This window comes from Anser anser (genome assembly GCF_964211835.1).
Source record: "Anser anser genome assembly, chromosome: 2".
NCBI lineage: Eukaryota > Metazoa > Chordata > Aves > Anseriformes > Anatidae > Anser > Anser anser.
Genome location: NC_139721.1, coordinates 143,516,804 through 143,535,368, shown reverse-complemented (window position 1 = coordinate 143,535,368; position 18,565 = coordinate 143,516,804). Strand labels below are relative to the sequence as shown.

The following is an 18,565-nucleotide window of genomic DNA, read 5'->3' as shown; positions in this document are numbered from 1 at the left end:
GTCCCCTTTGGGAAGAACAACCAGAAGACAAGATTGTGGCTCCTCGTAACACCCTTGGGGCTGTCCTACTTTTTAAGTACTGGCTTAGCTTTGTTAAATGTCTGAGCGACTGGTTTTGTACATTATATTTGTGCTTTTAGGTGCATATCATTCTTTTGTTTTATGTGTGATTTCCTTGGCACATGATGCTATAGGGAATTATGATAAAGTGCAATCATCTGTCCGGTTTTCTTCCTGTAGCCATATTATGTATTAAACTCTCAGGCCCCATCGTGTTCTGCAGGAGATTATCCAAGAAATGATAAATCCTCGGTAGGAGCCATCAAAGCATCATTGCCAGTTTGCAGCCGCTAAGAAGACCCTCACATCTCTTTCACTGTCACTGCATTATTGATTAGCCTGCAAAATACTGAAGCTGTATTGATTGCAAATATTTAGGGATGAAAAAAGAAACATTGTCCTCGAAGGTATTCGCGGCCCTCTCTTCTCCGTTAAAGAGAGCTTTTTTCTCCTGTATTTCTCTGGCTGTCTCTTAGCTATTGTATGCTGCAAGCTGATGTGTTCATCTGAGGGTACTGGCGAGATGGGCAAATGGCTGCCTCACCCTGCTGGGGCCAGTAGTCACCAAAAAACTGAGAGAGACAAGGAAAGGAAGAAGAGCGTTTAGGTAACGATTGACTGGTTTGCACACACATAGATTCGGACAGCAAATAAAATTAATTTCCTATTTATGTTTGAATTAATTCGTATTTAAAATTTATCTTAATGCCCCTGATAATCTAGGCCATGAGGTCTGGAACAGTCCTACGTAACCTGCTAAAACCTCAGCACGTTCTGCCTCAATATTCATGGATTCTCCTAGTTCAGTTATAGAAAAACTCTGTGCAAAAAGAGCTAAGACACAGACCTGACAAAAATCTTACCTTGTTGATCCATTTGGGTGAAATCTAAAAGGGGACTTTACAAGTGAATACCAGTGACGTACTCAACAAAGTAATTCCCTGCAAATTCAGCGAGTCACTTCTTGCTGTCCCTTCTCCAAGAAGTCCCTGCTTAGCGACGTTGGCACATGCAGGTGGTTTCTGCCTGGTTAGTGTACAGTTAGTTCGCTGCCTGGTACTTAAGCTGAAATCATTAACATGTGTCTTGTGTGTTACCTGAATGAAAGGCGAGTTCACGGGTTATTATTGCCCATTTTTTCTCTTTGCTCCTGCACTTCCCTGTTTCGATTACAAATCCCCCTCCAGGCACAAAGCAAGCTGGACACCTACAGTGCAGCTAAAGAGTTATTTGTTCCCTAGGTGGACACTAATGAATGACTGCAGTGCTGCCCTGAGTGAGGGGGTCCCCACTATTAAAAGTTTAATAGAAAGATCTGAGAAGCTGGGAGCCAAGAGGAGGAGGAGGGGACAAGGAGCTGTGAGTAACTCAGTAAGTGCCTTCTCTGTTCCTTTGCTGTAGCGGAGATTATACCATCCATTAGGACAGGAGCAACTGGAGAGAGGTCAGTTCCCTCTGCTTTCTCCTTTTGCCTTCAATCTCACCGCAAGCTGTTGAAACTGCAAAAATACGTCGGTTCCTTTCCACTGTAAAATCTCGGAAAGCAGCAGGAATATGGCCCATCTGAAAAACGAGCTAATTCAGGTTTCCTTTCACTTTTCTGATTTCCTATCCTTTTGTTTCCCTCCTCTCCTCTTTGTTCTCTTATTTCTTCTCTAATCCCTCTCTCCTTCTCTCTCTCCTTTTCCATCTTTTACTCTCCATACCATTCTCTCTCTCTACCTTATACTTTTCAAGACTTAGGGTAGATGCATATAATTTGGGGGCTTAAAGGTTCTTTTCCATTTTTTAATGGTTCTCTCTATAAATATTCCAATGCCCACACAGATTCCTGTCCATGCTAAGTGATGATAAAGTTTCACAGAACTGTGGAGATACTCATTGCCCCTTATTTTAACCGAGGCAAATGTAAACATCCTCAATTTTTCTCGCTCCCACTGAATTGCAGGGGAGTGAGATCTAGTTTTAGTTTTACTTTTAGTTTTTGATCTAGTCCCCATTACTGTAGTGCCTGTCCATGTCCAAGACCATACGAAGAAAGAGGACTGATTATAATCAGAGGGAGAAAAAGATGTCTCCTTTAGTTTCTCTGTTGTATATTACCAAGAATATTATGAATATCTCTTACATAATCCTTACAAGAAACAAAATAAGTCTCTTGTATGCCATTCCTATTATAATTCCAGGAAAGAGTTTTTTGTTGCAGGTTGAGGCCACCAAAATGTTTGGGGTCCTGTGGTACTGGAGGGTGCTGCTTGCGTTGCAAGGGGCAGCCAGGGAGCGATGACGGGAGCAGCTGCCTTGCGCTCGAGGTGTGTGAGAGGGTTAGAGCTGTGCTGCAGCGCACCGGAACCATAGGGACTGAAGTTTGTTTTCATGGTGGGATATCATCGCCTTCCACCTCCTCTAATTTGGCTGTGGAGTTCTAGGATTAGAAACCTTTGCTAACCTTTTGATAGCTGGTAATAATGTAATTGGAGGAACTGAAGTACAGTGCGTGAAGCTGTGGACCCCACGTGTCATCTTCCATGTAGATCTCTTCTGGAAGGCAATGCAAGAACGTTTTGAGCCTGTAGAAGCATCCGGAAAAGAGCACTAATACCTGAATTTGATGCTTGATCTCTTTGAAACAGTCCAATGAAGAAAAGGCCTCCAGAAATGGTGTTTCCTATCCAACCCGTCAGAACAGGTTTCTTAAGATTGCTGTCGGACAGAACATGCCGGATTCCTGTTTGGAAATATCTGGAGCGGATCCACAAGGCTTACTTGGGTTTTCCTTTCTCACTGCCTTTTCTTCCCTCCTTCCAAACATCAGTCTTCTGACTGAAATACGGCGTTGGGACAGATGTAAAGCTGATTAGCTTTACTCACAGAGTAACTTCTGGAGCTGAGTTAGCTGTCTTCTGGTGAGAATATTTCAGGGGGATGCGTTTTCCTAAGCATTGCGAGGATACAATATCTGTGCTTTTCTGATTTTTTTTAAACAAACCGCAGTTTTAAGTCTGCTCTAAAATTTTTTCTTAAATTTAACCCATTTAAGAAAATATTTGATAACATGATAGTAATCGGGTTGTACTTGAAGTCAACATATGCTTTAATGTTGCTCTGAATACAGTTGCTCTTCTGAGCTGAGGCCTGTGTTTGGAACTTAAATCTGAGTCTGGGACTTGAGAAAATATAAAAATAGGTTGCTCCTGAGAACACAGACTGACAATTTCTGCTCTTCCCTCTGTCTTCCATAGACACAACATTAAAGTTCAATTATTGCATGAGACTCATTCATATTTTCTTGATATTCATTATTATTTTAAGAACACTTCAGTGTTCTTACTAGGCACAGTTCTGAAAACCTGCAAGGACTGGAAGTTTCTCCTTTTCTTACCACGATGAAAAGAAGTGCTTGAGAGAAATAAGTGCTGCGTGAGAAGCATCGTTATTACACTCCTTAGTGTTGTGCTCACTTCTTATGCCAGTAAAAATTTCTTTTCACTTTTCTTAAAGCGCTATCTTAATATTAAGGGTTTTGTATTTTTTGGTGGAAGCTGTTAAACTGACTGCCGTAATGATCGTGTTCTTTTCAGTAGTCACTCAGAGCAGATAGATTGGAGGGAATTGCAATGCAAAACTCCCCTTAAAGCGTGTCAGGTGAAATCTGCAGATCGCTTCTGATTGTATCCCTTTCTATTTGGTTTTGGGCTTTTTTGCCACAGCTGCAGACTGTATTCCAAATTACTGATAATAACGACAAGCTGCTCTGCAATCTTGTCACAAGCTGCACTGAAACAACGTTCAGTCTCTCCTAAGCATGACGGCAACTCTACATGATCCAGAACCTGGTGGTCTGTGCTGTTCCCTTTTGGTGAATATGGCGATGGAGGTTGGGGGAACAGCTGACTTTTAGGTTAACTAACTCTGCAGTTAGCTACAGCCCAAGATTTCTGGATTTTCTCATCTAGTCACAGCCTTCTCTTGTGTGGCTTGTATAATAAGAGAAGCCAGAGCTAAGTGAACTGGAGAGGTCAGTAAAATGCTATTGTTCAGTCCTGTTCCTTGCTTATAAATTAAGTTGTTCCTATTTGCAGAGATGTCCTTTCAGTTGTAATGCTTCTGCTTTTACTAACAGGCCAAAGAATAAAAGTGTTTAGCAATAGTAAGTTAATAAAATCTTATAAAATGAGACAAATCGCCCTGCATCTGAAAACAAAACAAAGCAAAACAAAAAGCAGTGAATCTGTAAACAAGTGACTGATGAAAAACACCTCTAACTGCATTTTATTTGAAGAATAAAAAGAACACAAGCCTTTGAGCTGGTTAAGAGAAGCTATCTGTATCTGCTTCTTTTGAATCCTTCAGGAATAATATTTTTCATGGCTTGATGCTTGCAGCTCTATAAGAAAATAAACTTTTGTCATGCAAATGTAATTCTTTGCTTTTAATAATTTTAATAGCAACATTGAATTATGTTAGTTATCTGTTTAACGTGCTAGTTCTGGTGAGGACTAAAATTATAGGTTTCAGAGGAAGACGTAGAAAACCTTTTGGTGGCAAGCAGTACGTTTACAGACTGCAGTTACAAAATAAGCAATTAGAAATACATTTGGGCAGAAACTGAGTGCTGCTCTGATACTTCTAGTGACTAGGAATTTTAGTAGTTTTAGAGAGCTGACAAACACTTTACAAAAATGACGCATAGAGTAATAAATAATGTAGGCACGTGGGTTTGTTGGGGGTAAACTGTGCTTTCCTGTGAGAAATCGTAGAAACAGTAGTTATGAGCTATTCTGTGATAGAAGTGGGAAGATTCTTTTATTTCTGATATATCATACTGAATTGATTTTTTAGGAACTCTTCTGGGTTATTTTCCTGGACAGAGGGTGAGTATATTGTATGTTTATAACACTTAAAGAAAGCCTACTTTCTTTCTTTATATCCTGTATTAGCTTTCTCAGACACTCAGGAACCAAAGCTTATACCTGAAGAAGGTCATGGATGTCACAGCAATGAACTTGTAAGTTCATGGATCCCAAAATAACCATAAAATAATGTTATAAAATATATAAATCTATAGTTTTATTGTTTTTATATTTAATAACATTGTATAATATTTTCATATATTTATATGTAGTACATTTATGTTTTTATAGAACTACGTAATAAAATATAATCCATAATCAGTGAATCCAACAATAATATTTAAATTCTATATATTACATAGTGGGAAAAAAAATAAGCAGCTGCAAATACGATCCATAAGAAACAGCTTATCAAGAAAGAGATCTGTCTAGAAATGAACGATAAAACTGATAGGGAGGAAAGTTCATCTGACGCAGCATCCCTTTCTGGTTTTTGAACAACTTAAACAGTAGTTGGCATCTTCCTTTCATCTGAAGATACAGTCAGAAACCTTCTCTAAAGTGTCGACATCCAATTATTTCCATTTACAGAGATGAGTAACGCTCTCTGGCATGATGCCTCACTGGTTAGAGCTTTAGCAGTCATTGAATGTCATCCATGTCGAGATCTTTTTTGCTGATCTGCAGCTTTCAACCAAACGGATAACATTGGCTATGTTCTTTTTATTTTTACCTTGTAAAATTTAAAATGAAAGCCTCCTAGATTCACTGGGGGAGAATGCTGACAAGAAAGGTGCCAGGTGGCCCTGTAGCCTGAGCTGCTGCACTCATCCCGTCCCTGCGGGCTGAATGGGCAGCCTCAGATGTCTAACGCCTGTCCCTGTGTTCCTCTCAGACACCTGAAAGCTAGAGCTTATGCTCAGTATCAGCACATCCAACTGCCTTTTTAGCTCTGGCCTCTAGACAGATTTTGCAAATAGCCAAGCTGATATGCATGATGACTATGGGAGTACTCATGTATAGAGTAAAACGTTTCTGGGCCCCAAACCCGTGCTGAAATGTTCATCAGCACTGGTCTGTGGGTCAGGCCTTTGTTTCCAGTGAATATCCCTTTGCTTGTACATAAAAGCAGCTTGGTGTACTTCATAGGACCATCCATGCACAGATAAAACAGAATATATTATATTTTGTACAGAATATTTTATACCTTGTCTTTGTCCACTGGGTTTCAAAAGATGTTGGTTGGTAAGGTGGCATCAATATACAGGAGAGCAGTTCTGTGCTAATATCTTGATGTAGCTCTCTTCAAAGTATCGAAAGAAGTGGAAAGGCTGAGGTGTGGACAGTAAGCGGTCAGCTGGAAGTTACTCAGTGGGCTGAGAAGTGATGTCTTACGGTGTCGAAGACCGAAGGTGGTGTACAAAATAGGAGAGCTGTAGTAACATGCTCTCGCTCCCACTCCTGCTGGTGAAGAGACTTTGGTTTGAGGACTAAGCTGGGACTTCTTGGTCTCGAGTGGGCAGAAACTGTATGTGCAGCGGGTGTCTGCTTGGGAAGGAGTTAGCACCCGTCCTTGCATGGTGTGCACCACGCACCTGCCCGACTCCAGAGGCTTTCAGAGGGCAGAAATGCCGTCGTGTAGAGCTTCAGAGAGCCACGAGGAGAAAATGAAGCAATGAATATTGTAGGAGTTCAAAGAGATTCGGGCAGTCCGTGAAAGAATAAGGGAAAAACATTTGCTCAGGTTTGAATGTGAAAGCTTTTTGTATGTGACAAAGCCACAGGTGCGGTTTTATTATAAGGTAATGCGGGAAGTGGATTTTGATAAAATAGTAACGGGAATATTGTCTGCACTGTTTGCAGTCACCTGGAGAGGTAAATATAATTTAGCTATGTAGGTGCAGGAAGACGCTGCTTTTTTAAACAATAGTTCTCTGCAATCACTTAAGATTGCCTTTAAATATATTAATAGGGCAATTTTGCAGTGATGTTTGGGAATTACATTTTGACTTGCACGTGCAGTGGATGAATTAACAAGAGCCACGAAGAAACTATTTTAGCACCGATTTGGAAATTCCCACAGAGAGACCGTTTCTGTGAACAGCACTATCGGGGATGAGCCCTTCAGATGCCCGAGGTAAGGGAATCGGTCCCTTCCCCGCGTCCCCAGCCCTGCCAAGCCGTGCGGGACCCCACGCGCGGCAGTAGGGTCTCGGGAGGCAGGCAGGCGATGCCCATCACCCGCTCCGCGACAGCGGGAGACCGTGGGAGTCTCTGTGGCGCAATCGGTTAGCGCGTTCGGCTGTTAACCGAAAGGTTGGTGGTTCGAGCCCACCCAGGGACGGCGCCGCTCTTTTGGCGAGCCCCCTTCCCCGGCCGCCGTTTTGTGTGCGTGTGAGCGGGCCGGGGCGGCAGGATGTGAGATTGGCGCTGGCGGCCGGGCAGCCGCCGGGGGCTGCTGAGCAGGGGGGCCCCCGCCGGGGAGCGCAGCGCCTGCACCAGCTGCGGCCGCGCTGCGCCCCGGCAGCGGCTCTGCCCGCAGGCAGCCCCCGAGCCCAGCCCCGGGCGGGGGCGGCGCGGTGCCCGGGCGCCGCCGGTGCCCTACCCCGAGCTGGTGCCGTGGGATAAGCGGGGATGGGGGCACGGGGCGAGACAACCTCTGCATCGCCCGGTGCCCGAGCGGCGGTGGGTTTGTTTTCCGCGTCGTGGAGGCCGAAAGCAGCAGCGATAAAACCGGTGGGGAGAAACCTCGCGGCAGGCAGCCGAGCCGTGCCGAGCCGTGCCGAGCCGAGCCGAGCCGTGCCGTTCCGCCCGGTGCCCCGGGGCCGGCGGCGCTGGCAGGCCCGGCTGGTGCTGGCACAGCAGCGCTGCCTCCCCGCGCTCGCCCTGCCCGCCCGAAGCCGCTTTGCATAAATGAACGCTAAAAGCAATTACGCGCCGGGCTTCGCCTAAACGTATCAATTAGAAGTTGGCACCTTCGCCGTCGCCGAGCCCGTCAGCGGATTCAAATGAGCATTTCAGCCGGGTGAAATACGGCCGCCTTCCAGCCAAGCCTGCTATTTACAGTTCGGAGAAAACCGAATTCGTGTTAAAAATCCCTCCCGCCCCAGCGAAGTTGTATTTCACGGCTCTTTCTTTTTCAGCTCGCCTGTTTTAAATAAAGGATGCAGCCCCCTTAAAGGTCAGCCCGTGCCATTGATTTACCATCGATGACAAGATACGGCCCTCGCTAGCCAAGCTACCGGGGAAAAGACATTTATTTAGGAACACCGGAGAATCTTTTTAAAGTAAGAAACCCTAAATCGTCGATGCGGTGTGCGTGCCGCGGTGTGCAGCCGGACTTCTTCCATCGCCCGGCTCCTTCCCGCTCCCTGCGGCACCGAGCAGCGCGCTGGGGTCGCCGGCTGCGGGACCCCCTGCTCCTGGGCGGCACCGCTTAGCCCCGCAGCACCTCCCGCAGCTCGGGGGGGGTTTATTTTCACCAGAGCCGTTCGGGCACTCTCCCTCCTCGACATCCCCGCGTTGTTCGCAGCAAGATTTGAGGGGCAACGTTGCTTGAAGGGCTCAAGCCCGGTGAGGGGACAGCGGATGGAAATTTTAACCGCCTGCCCGGCGTGCGGGCATTACGAGCCTCCTGCGACCGGCGGCACAGAAATTGACGGTGCCGGTGGGAAGCGGCTTCAGGAGCCCAAAGTCACCGCAGCCGGGCTCGGGGGCACGTAGGGCAGCAGCGCCTCGTGCCATCTGCCCGCGGTCAGGGCTGCGGGAAACGGGAAACGCGGTGCTTTTGGGGGAGAAGGCAGGGAATCGGGGCTTCGCGAGAAGTCAAAAAAATACTAAAAAAAAAAACAAACAAAAACGAGAGGTCGCCGGAGCTTTCGGTTACCAGCCGCGAAGGCGGCTCGCACCGGCTGTGTAAAGGCGCACGACCCCCTGCTCCTGGCCGAGCCTCCTTGGTACCCGCAGGAACTCCTCCTGCGGCCCCTCCGCAAGCAGGGCACCCGCACCCGTGCCGAGCCGAACCGACCCGGGCCGTGCCCCCCCCGCTCCCCCCGCCCCGCCCCGCAGCTGCTCAGTGGCGGCCCCGCAGGGAGCCGGGGGGCCTGCGCCGGAGCTCAGGTGGTCCTGGGGGGTCGCTGCCGGGGCTGTCCCGTGCGGGGCCGGCGTGCCGAGCCGCGCCGAGCCGTGCCGAGCCGCGCCGAGCCGTGCCCAGCCGCGCCGAGCCGTGCTATGCAATGCCGAGCAGCGCCGAGCCGTGCTACGCCGTGCCGAGCCGTGCCGTGCTGTGCTGTTCCGAGCCGAGCCGTGCCGAGCCGAGCCGAGCCGTGCCGAGCCGAGCCGAGCCGAGCCGCCGGGGAGAGCCCCCCAAGCCAGCCGGCGTCCCGAGGGCGGTGTGGGCGCCCCGGCTGGAAAGCGGGCAGCTCCTGGGGACGGCCCTTTGAACCCCCCCAGCCCGCAACGACTCGGAGGGCGGGCGAGGTGCGGAGTAAAATATCGCCGGGGTTAAGGAAAAAAGACGGGGCTCTGGAATATTTGCGACCAGAAAAACTGTGGAGCTCCCAGAAAGGGTGCACAAACCAGCCATCTTGAATATTTTAATCTCTGGCAAGTGTTTCTTTGGAACAAAATGGATGTTGGAGGGAAGCAGCGCGGTTAACGTCGCTGTAGCCTTCCATTTCTCACACCGTCCCTCTCGCAGCGTTCAGCTGGCACGAAGCAATGAAACTGGAGGGAACGCCACAGCCTGTCCTCTGCGTGCAGTGGTCATAAATAATCGCGGTATGAGCACTGCGGGCTGCAAATTTAGTGCCTCTCTAAGCGATGGTGCTTTCTTTACCCACGATTTATATTGATTTGTGGGCATCAATATAAGTCACATGTAAAGCTGTAAAATCGCTTTCAGCGCTCATTCGACATAAACAAACAATTGGTCTGGATTCACCGAGAATACTTTTGCAAAGATTTTTTTTTTATCCTGATTTTTTTTTTATCCTTTTTTTTATCGTACAGTACGTCGTTACTGTCACTGAAGTCAAAGGAGGTGTTCCCTCTGATCACCCTGGAAATTGCATCAGGCCCTGGGCTGAGAGTTTGTTGCATATTCGTGATATGAACAAATGATTCTAAGGATTCATTGTTTGGCCATAAAAACCACTCTAGGCTGAAATTAGGCTTAGAAAGTCCCCAGGATTTTTTCCACTTTAACTAAAATGGATTAACAGCTGTCCTTTTTTTTTCCTTCCAAAACTGATGGCGAAAACAAATACAACATGCTGATTCGGATGCTTTTTGTTTCCATAAAACTACGAAATTGCTTTATTATTATTATTATTATTATTTTCCTCCCTAAGAATTTTAAGTCCCTTAATGCTGGTTAGGCCTTTCCAAATTTAAAAAAAAATAAATATTTAAAGGCAAAAAGTGTAGCAGCCGACTGACAGAGGGGTGTGGTGAAAGCAGAGACAATAAGGCAGCGGTTCAGATGCAAGGCTTTGAAAGGCTCCTTCTGAGGGCTTATTTATTTATTTACGTTCTTTTTGCTGTTTGCTTACTTTGGACCTACTCTTTCTGCAGATAAGCTCAGCAGAAACAGCTCGGTTAAAAAGCCAAAGACAGCTAATAAAAATAACGCAGAGGTGGCTGGAGAGCATTGTCTAAAGATTAAAGAATAGGACTGCAGGGCAAAACTGCTTGATTTTATTGACTTGCTGATTTGCTTAATGTCAATTTAGGCAAAACTTCTTACCCTAGGTGTTAAGGGTAAGGTTACTGTTAAGACCAGTATTGTTCTTGTTAAAGTTTCTAAATTTTTAAGGCAGTTTTGGAGTTCTGATACACGGTTCCTGATATTTTCAGTACATTAATCCAGATTTAACTTCTGTATCTGAACATTTTTGCTCTAATTTCTCTGTGCCATATTTTCCCCTGTGGACTGATGCCTTAAAATATATCTAGCATCTGTTTCATAGGCATCCTGATGTTTATACAGCATTTCTTGAGACTGTTTGGATCAAAAGGCACCATGAAGTCACGCAGCTTACCAGTCTTTTTTTTTTTCACAATTGGAATATGTAGGAACCTCAAAAGAACAGTGGTTTTGAGAAGCAGTAAGCAAAATTACTAAAATTCAAATGACAAGCCCCATCAGAGGCAAAAATTGCAAACTTGTATTTGTACAAAAATATTGCAGAGACTAGAAACAATAGGCTAGAAAAGCAGCTGCTGACTTCCTAAAGGACATCGTATCCTACAAATAACTGCATTCTGCTAGCTCAAATTGTTAGTGTTATCTACAAAACAGGAAAATCTCAACTAGATTGAATAATACTGGGAATTTGGGGACTGCTGTATGGCCCAGAGAGAAAAGGTATATCAAATTAGTTGGAAGCTTAAGGAACTGCATTTAAATGTCAAGAACCCCCAGTTTATGTGGGAAAGGTGTGTAGGATGCCAGAGAGGAAACAGGGTGCAAAGAAAGGACTGCAGAGATAGACCTCTTTGTTTTGTTCATCAGATGTAAAGGACAAAGAAATTTGATCAAAACAAGTAAGTTAAATTTTTTTTTAATGATGACTCAAATGATACATTTTGCTTGAAGAGAAACAACACTGTAGTATTATCTCCTGTAAATAATAAAGCTTTTATTCATAAAGTTCATTTCCCCTCATATACCTGAAATGTTGTTACATTAGACAAACTCAGATATTTTCCTCTGTTTAGTATTATATTTCCTGATCTTCATCATAAGCTTTGGTGACAAACCCTGAGAGCTAGATTGCCCCTTCACGGGCGTGGGTGAACAGGCAGAGAAAGCTGCAGGACTACTTCCATCCACACATTCCAGAGGGGCAAGGGAATTCTGGCAACTTCCAAATACCCGAGGCCAAAGGGGTTGGTGAGTTTGCATTTTATTCTGAATGGGCAGGGTATTCTGATCGTTCTGTTTTCTGGTTCCACACCAGGCTCTGCAAACAGCTGTTAAATGCTTATTAGAGTAGTGCATGTATCGGCAAGGAATAATTGATTTAACAAGCTGAGCACTGTTTGTAAAAAAAAATTTAAAATTAGCATAGTTAAATCAGATGTATTGTTTAGAAAGTGATTGTAAAGTGATGCAGTAAAATGGCAGAAAAACTGCAGAGATCAGTCTTGGTCTCCTTTTCTTTTCACAGATTACTTGCAAACATTCCTGGGTTTCTCAGACGTGCGTGTCCTTCAGATTACTCCTCTAAATATTTCTTGTTCTACCTCTTGACTGAGAATAGGCAGCTACAGGTAGCTGCTAGTCAAAACTCAGAGCTTCAGTTTTATTTGGGGATGTGGTTTATCTGACATTGCTTTTTCTTGGATGAAAAAAAGTATCCTGAAACCCATGAATTATCTTGGCAGATACTCCCCGTAATTTGCTCACTGTCAGCGGAGTGAAAGTGATACGAAAAAGGTCTGTGCCATTAAACACACCGTGCTTGGTACTGTTGGGCCTCCCAGGGCTGGCGGCCTTAGGTACTCCGAATATAAATGAGAGATAAAACTGGTAATTAATGACGTGCAAAGCCCCGAGTTCAGACAAATATTTGCGAAGATGTTTTATTCATTTGGCTTCAGCCTTTAGAAACGAGACCTGGTTTTGACCAGGTCCGAGTGAAAATGAAGAAGACTCGAAGTGCTTTTCCTCTTTCGTTTTCTTTGGGGCAGCGTGAGGCTCCAGGAGCAGAAGGTGGAGCTCCCCCGCGGCAGCCAGCCTGGCGGACGCGCAAGCAGCAGTGACTGTCCTTGACTTCTCTACTATGAGCGCTTCACTCCCGGTTTGTAACTTGTTCCGTTATATAATTTTGGTCGTAGCTTCAAAAACAAGGCTCTTCTGTATGCCTAGCCTAAATTTTTCCTTCTCTTTTAGTCATAAGATCCAGCACTTTCTTTTTACCACTGTCACACACTTTAAAATCACAGATATGCTGGCTGGAAAGGATTTTATTGTGGAAAGAAGATAAGATTAGCTGCAGTAGAGATTTATTATTAGAAAATGAATAGCTGCATTTTCAAGATTTAAGAGACTTGTACAAATTACCCGCTGGACAGTTTTTTAGTTTCCAGTTCACATTAGTGCTGAAAGAACCATTTGGGGCCTATTAGCCAGCTTTTGGAAAGTTTTCTTGTAGTGGAAAAAACTGTCAGGGATCTGGAAATGGAGACTCATCTGGCCAGTGGATGTTCGTAAAATTCGTAATGACTTCAGCAGTCTTAGATGGAGCTGTTGGGGCTGGGCGGAAGCCCCGGGGCTGGCCTAGCGGAGGACCCAGGACACGCGTGGTGCTGGGAAGCTGGGAGGTGAGGCCTGGGACAGGATCTGAGATCTCTGAGTCTGGCTGTGGCTGGGTCGACACCGTCTCTTTTAAACAGGATGCTGTGCTAGAAATTGCAAGGGAAAATAAAAGAGTATTTCTAATGCGCGGGGCGTTTTTAGGAGCTTGAATTGTGCTTAGAGCGCTTTGGGTTCTCCTACAAAGGCACTTTACAACTTCATACGGGCAGTTCTATGTAAAGATATATTCCTCTGAACTGGAAATGTTTTCAGTTTAGTTTGTGTTGCGTTGGAGGGGTTTTGTAGTGAAAATCATGGTGCATTTGAAGTGGTGACATCGTTATATATGGAAAAGCTGCTTTACAGCATTTCTAGAGGCTTTCCCCTCAGTAATGTTACTCAGACATCTGTGTGCCTCTAACTCGGAGTCAGTTCTGTTCATCTCCGGTAACTCGACTTTGGTGGTAATACGCGAGGGACAAACCCAATTTATGGTTGCTTTAACTGCTTGAAAAGTGGAGCGATACAAAACCAATATTAATTCATTTTTAAAAGCCCTTTGCAGTCACTTCTAGCTTTGTTTGTGTAGCGTGCCAAGCACGTGATAGTGCAGTCAGGCTAGTGGCTGCTATTGGCAGTTGTGGATTATGTTGCCCTGTGAAATCCATGCAGCTTCTCCCTGACCATATTTATATCTGTTTCGCTTTCAGGCAGTCAGGGGAGGTTGTCTTAGTCTCAGGGGCTGAATGGAGTGGTCCTGAAGGTGAGCGCTGCTGTGATACTTCCTCCAGGAAAAAAGGCGTATTATAGAAAAACTCAGCACATCATCGTCCTCTCGAGGAAAAATTATTTTGTCACTCAGCCATTAGGCTACCGTGTGCAAGAGCAGTGTGCTGCTCTGCCAGCCCTTTGGGGCATTTCTCTTAGTGCGAGGAGGAGAGCTGCAGACGTGCTGAAACCGCAAGATCGATTATAAAGCCGTGTGAGTCCTGGGAACATCTGGAAGGTGAGCTGCTGCAGCATCGATGAGATCAGCGGAGCGGGACATTCTTTGTTATCCTTACCTTTTGGGGAGCTGTAGGACTGATGAACATGCCACCGAATACGTTTTCTTTCTTTAAATATCATTGGTAATATGTTAAATCCTATTCCTTCTCTCTCTCTGACTTTGTTAGGCTTCCTTTTGAAAGATGAGCAGGTTTGGGCTGTGCCATTTACTCATCCACAGAGGAACAATGGCTTGCGAAATGATAACAGGTGATTTCTGGGGTTTGGTGCTTTGGATACTCTGCTGATTTAGACAGTAACTCAAATTGCTCTCCTTAGCCTTTTTGCAGCGTGGACCCAGGTGTCGTATTCGTTTGTAACAGAGTATCTTCCAAGGTGTGTGCAGGTGGAGGTGAGCACACAGCAGCAGGGGAAGCGGCGGCTGGCGTGGCTTCCCAGGGATGCAGCACGGTTGCTGAAGACAAGACCTCCAGCCCCTCCAGCTCCAGGGACCCACAGCTCTCAGAGGCAAAACCTGCCAAGCCCCGAGCCCTCCGTGCAGCGGGCTGCTGAGTCCAAAGAAGAATGAAGCTTTTGTGACGGTCGCTCCATCAGTGCCACGTCCCTGCTGCCCACCGCACAGCCATGTGCTAGCCCGTCAGGATCTCAAAACGAAACCACCTCTCCTCTCTGTGATCCCGTCTCCTTTCTTCGCTGCCTTTCGGTGCGTTTTGAACAGTTTTTGAGCCTGGTCAGGTGATGCAGGCATCCCTGCTGCTCCTGCCCGCTCGCAGCGCCTGTGAATGAGCTCTCCTGGAGCAGTGTTTCCTGCCTGGCAGTGACACGAGAGCTGCCTCGCGAGATGGATTTTCTCACTCCTTCTCTCTCCTGCTCTCTTCATTTCTCCTTAGTCTCTCCGCTGGCTTTTGCTTCCGAGATCCCTGACTCCCTTTGTGCCCCTCTCCCCTTTTTCCTTTCTTTCTTCGATTTTTCCCGTTTCTTGTATTCTCTCTTCACTTATTTTTCTCTCTATTATCTTTCCTGTCCTCCTCTGCATTCTTTCAATCCCAGCAGGGCTGGCGCATACAAATTGACCCCCTCCCAGTCAGTAATGTGATCGAAGCTCTTTGTGGCTCCTGCTATCTCTATGGTAACTATCAGGGGGGTCTCGAGAGTGGTGGTAGACCCAGTGCACCGGCCCACATACTGTTGTTCTTGCTGACAGTACATACTGACCACATGGGCCTGACTGCTCATTTAAAACTACTTATTATTTTAAAAAAATGCTGGTGTCTTAGAGTGCTTAAGTGGGAAAACTGACCGCATGCCTGAGCGCAAATAGTTGTTGGGTTCTCAGGGTTTTGAAAATGGTTTCTGCGTTCAGAGCTGCTTTCCTTGGCAGGTCTGTTGTTGTTTTCTAACCATTACAGAGCAGCGCGATGGCTGTTTTATGGACTCTGGAAACAAGGGTTACACGGCAAAACTGAGTATCCACGTTGTGGTGGTAGCCATTGGCAGTGCAGTTGCTGCGTGGTTATAACCAGCAGAGCTTAACAAAGTAGGGAACGTGGGGCTGTGCATTTTAAATGCTGGGGACACCTGCCTTTCACTGCGCTAGCTTGTGTACAGCACACCTCTCAGGTGGCTGCTGTAGCGCAGGTGTTAAGAACGAAACTGTGGGGAAGCATTATGCTGATTATATGTGTGCTTGCCCACGATTTGGGGTTTGTGCAAGCATGAAATGACGGTAGGATCTGTCTGAAGGAACCACAGAAAAGCCTGTGGTGTGGACAGAAGAAATGGATCCAGTCCCGTTTGGCTGCCAGGGTTTCCTCAGTGAGCCCTTGAAGCCAGCGGGAATGCGGGGAACCAGAGAGGCTGCATGAAACCTAAGGCTGCGTATATTTCACCAGATCCACTTGCCCAAGGGAGAAGCCCTAGAACTTTTGAAGAGGTTAGATTCATAATACAAAATTAATTTCCTCCAAATACATGTGGAAATTACTCTTTGAGTAGTACATCTGATATTAAAACTGTATTTCTTGTCAGGACTGCACTCTTTAAAATCACTGATTTTTACTCTTAGTTTTTGCCCAAAGCAAATTTATTCTACAGTATTTATGTCCAGAAAAAAGTGATTCTGTTTCTAACTGAATTTGTTAATTCCATTAATAGCATCTGCTTGAAGGCAGGTATAATTAAAACCTATGGTAAATTCTTCTGCAAGATTATCTGACTTCTTAAAATAAATTTTGTTTCATTCGTCGTACAGCTTTGTAGGAATTTCAGTGTAGGAAAATGTTGACTAGCCGTGTTATATCCTGACGTGTATCGCTGCATCACTTAGGCTGGGCAATGTTGGCCAGTCATTCGCATTTTACTGGCCTTTCTGCTGTTTGAAAAGGTACCACAAAATCCACACTGGCCTATTTGAGTCTCTAAATCTCTCAAGCAGTAACACCGTGTTGTTGACACTGAATCATCCGTTTGCTCAGATCCTCGGAAAGAATAAACTTCAGAAGATGATCATCAGGCTTTTCAGCTGGCTGTACGATCCATGTTCACAACTTTATTCGTTGTTTGGTCCATGTGGATGCATGTCGACTGGGGGTTTTACATCTACCTACCTTTAAATAAAGCAAGATGTATACATAAACGGCACTTTTTGGTGAAATCCGGTCAGCGGTGAAATGGTTAACACTGTGGGCATTTAAGTGGTCATAATTAACAGTCCATTAAGATGAATGGAGAAAGTTCTCACTTAGCCATGCTATTGTTTCATTCTGTCTGTTTACAGACTCAACGAGACAGTGTGTGGCTTGACGTGCCCGGGTTTTTGCGCCAGGGAAGCTAGGAATCGCGTTTTAAATTAAATAAAAACTTTAAGTAATAATAATAAAAAAGCCTTTGGAAACACATTTTCTACTTTGAGGGATTTCTAGTGTCCCAATCAGTGGAGAAAACCTGCAATTTCACTCTTTTGAAGAAGTGGGTTTGATACTAACTGCTGTGCTGTTTCCCATTGCACAAGTACGCGCAACCAAGGCCTCGCCATACCTCAGCTGCTGCCGTTTGTACCCCCACGACCATGCAGCGGCAGCACAAACTCAGCTCTCCTAACCTGTAAAATGCCCCTGATTCGGATGGATGACTGCTTTTTTTACAGTTTAGTATTTTATATAAAATCCTTCTATTAATATCATCAGTATTTATCATTAAAATATGAAATAGGCCACAAAATCAACATATCACTCCAACAAATCACTACTTTAAAAAATTTTTTTTTTTTTTTAACCTTTCCTTTACCCACCCCAAACCAGCCAGCACCACGGATGCCCCAGGACCCGCAGCAAGGCCCTGGAGCTGCTAACCTTACGCTGCAGAAGGCGGCTCTCTCAGCAAGTTCAAAATCAGGCATCTCGAGAGAGCTGGGACAGGCCCAGCCGGGGATTTCTCTGAACAAGAAACTTTTTAGCAAAAGTGAGCTAGGGAAACTGTTCGGAGAAGCATATCGTTTTGAAGTAATGCACTGTTCCTTTTTAAAAGGTCTGTATTTTATAGGTACAATTTTTTCCTTGTAAAAGATTGTGAGTGTAATTAATTATAGGCAATAAATTATAAGTGCATTTCTTAGCTCCTGGATGTCTAGCTACATGACAGTGCCAGAAATGAGGTAGTTAAACATACTGAAGAGGAATAACACGAGCAGTCATTTTAGCTAGATTTTTCTCTTAATTTTGGTATCAGAGTGCCTAAAAATAATATAGCAAATATCTGTATCTATCTGAAAATTTATTAATTAATAATTTGAACATAATCTAATGACTTTTTTATTATGTATGTATGTATTTATTTGTTTTCCCCAGATGCTGTTTTGGTCTAAAGTACCGGAATGTTTGCTAAAAGATAACCTCAACATTAAAACATTAAATTACAGAATGATGTTTCCCTTTATATTACCTTTTCTTGTTAGAAATAGCATGTTCACAAACAAATACAGTTTTGTATGCCTTCTAGAGTTTGGATTTCTTGTGCTTTCAATTTATCTCTTAAATTTAAAAAAATTATTATTATTTTTTAAACTAATGTTGATGGTCTTAATAAAAAAGCCTTGGTGTTAATTTTTGCAAGCATGTGCTAGGTTCAATTTGAATTAGGCCATAATACCTTACATATATTAATATTAAAAATGCACCTGAAAGAACTAGAATGGTTCCTAAGGAGGTTTTGCAGAAAATCACCTTTTGTCATGTTTTCCTGGCAAATTAGATTTAAATAAAGGTAAATTGCTTAATTTTAAAATAGAGTATTTAAAATTATTTCAGTAAGTTGACTCTTCCATGTCTCTGCTTAATAGGAATTG

At 44.7% G+C, this 18,565-nt stretch overlaps 1 long non-coding RNA gene across 1 annotated transcript; it reads left to right on the top strand.

Moving 5' to 3' along the window:
- Nucleotides 1-2,138: 2,138 nt before the first annotated feature.
- Nucleotides 2,139-18,171, top strand: LOC310894714. Its single transcript, XR_014580110.1, has 7 exons — nucleotides 2,139-4,078; nucleotides 4,903-4,934; nucleotides 6,886-7,050; nucleotides 8,057-11,459; nucleotides 11,634-12,718; nucleotides 13,926-14,472; nucleotides 14,542-18,171. It is a non-coding gene; the product is annotated as an uncharacterized lncRNA (long non-coding RNA).
- The last annotated feature ends 394 nt before the right edge of the window (nucleotides 18,172-18,565 follow it).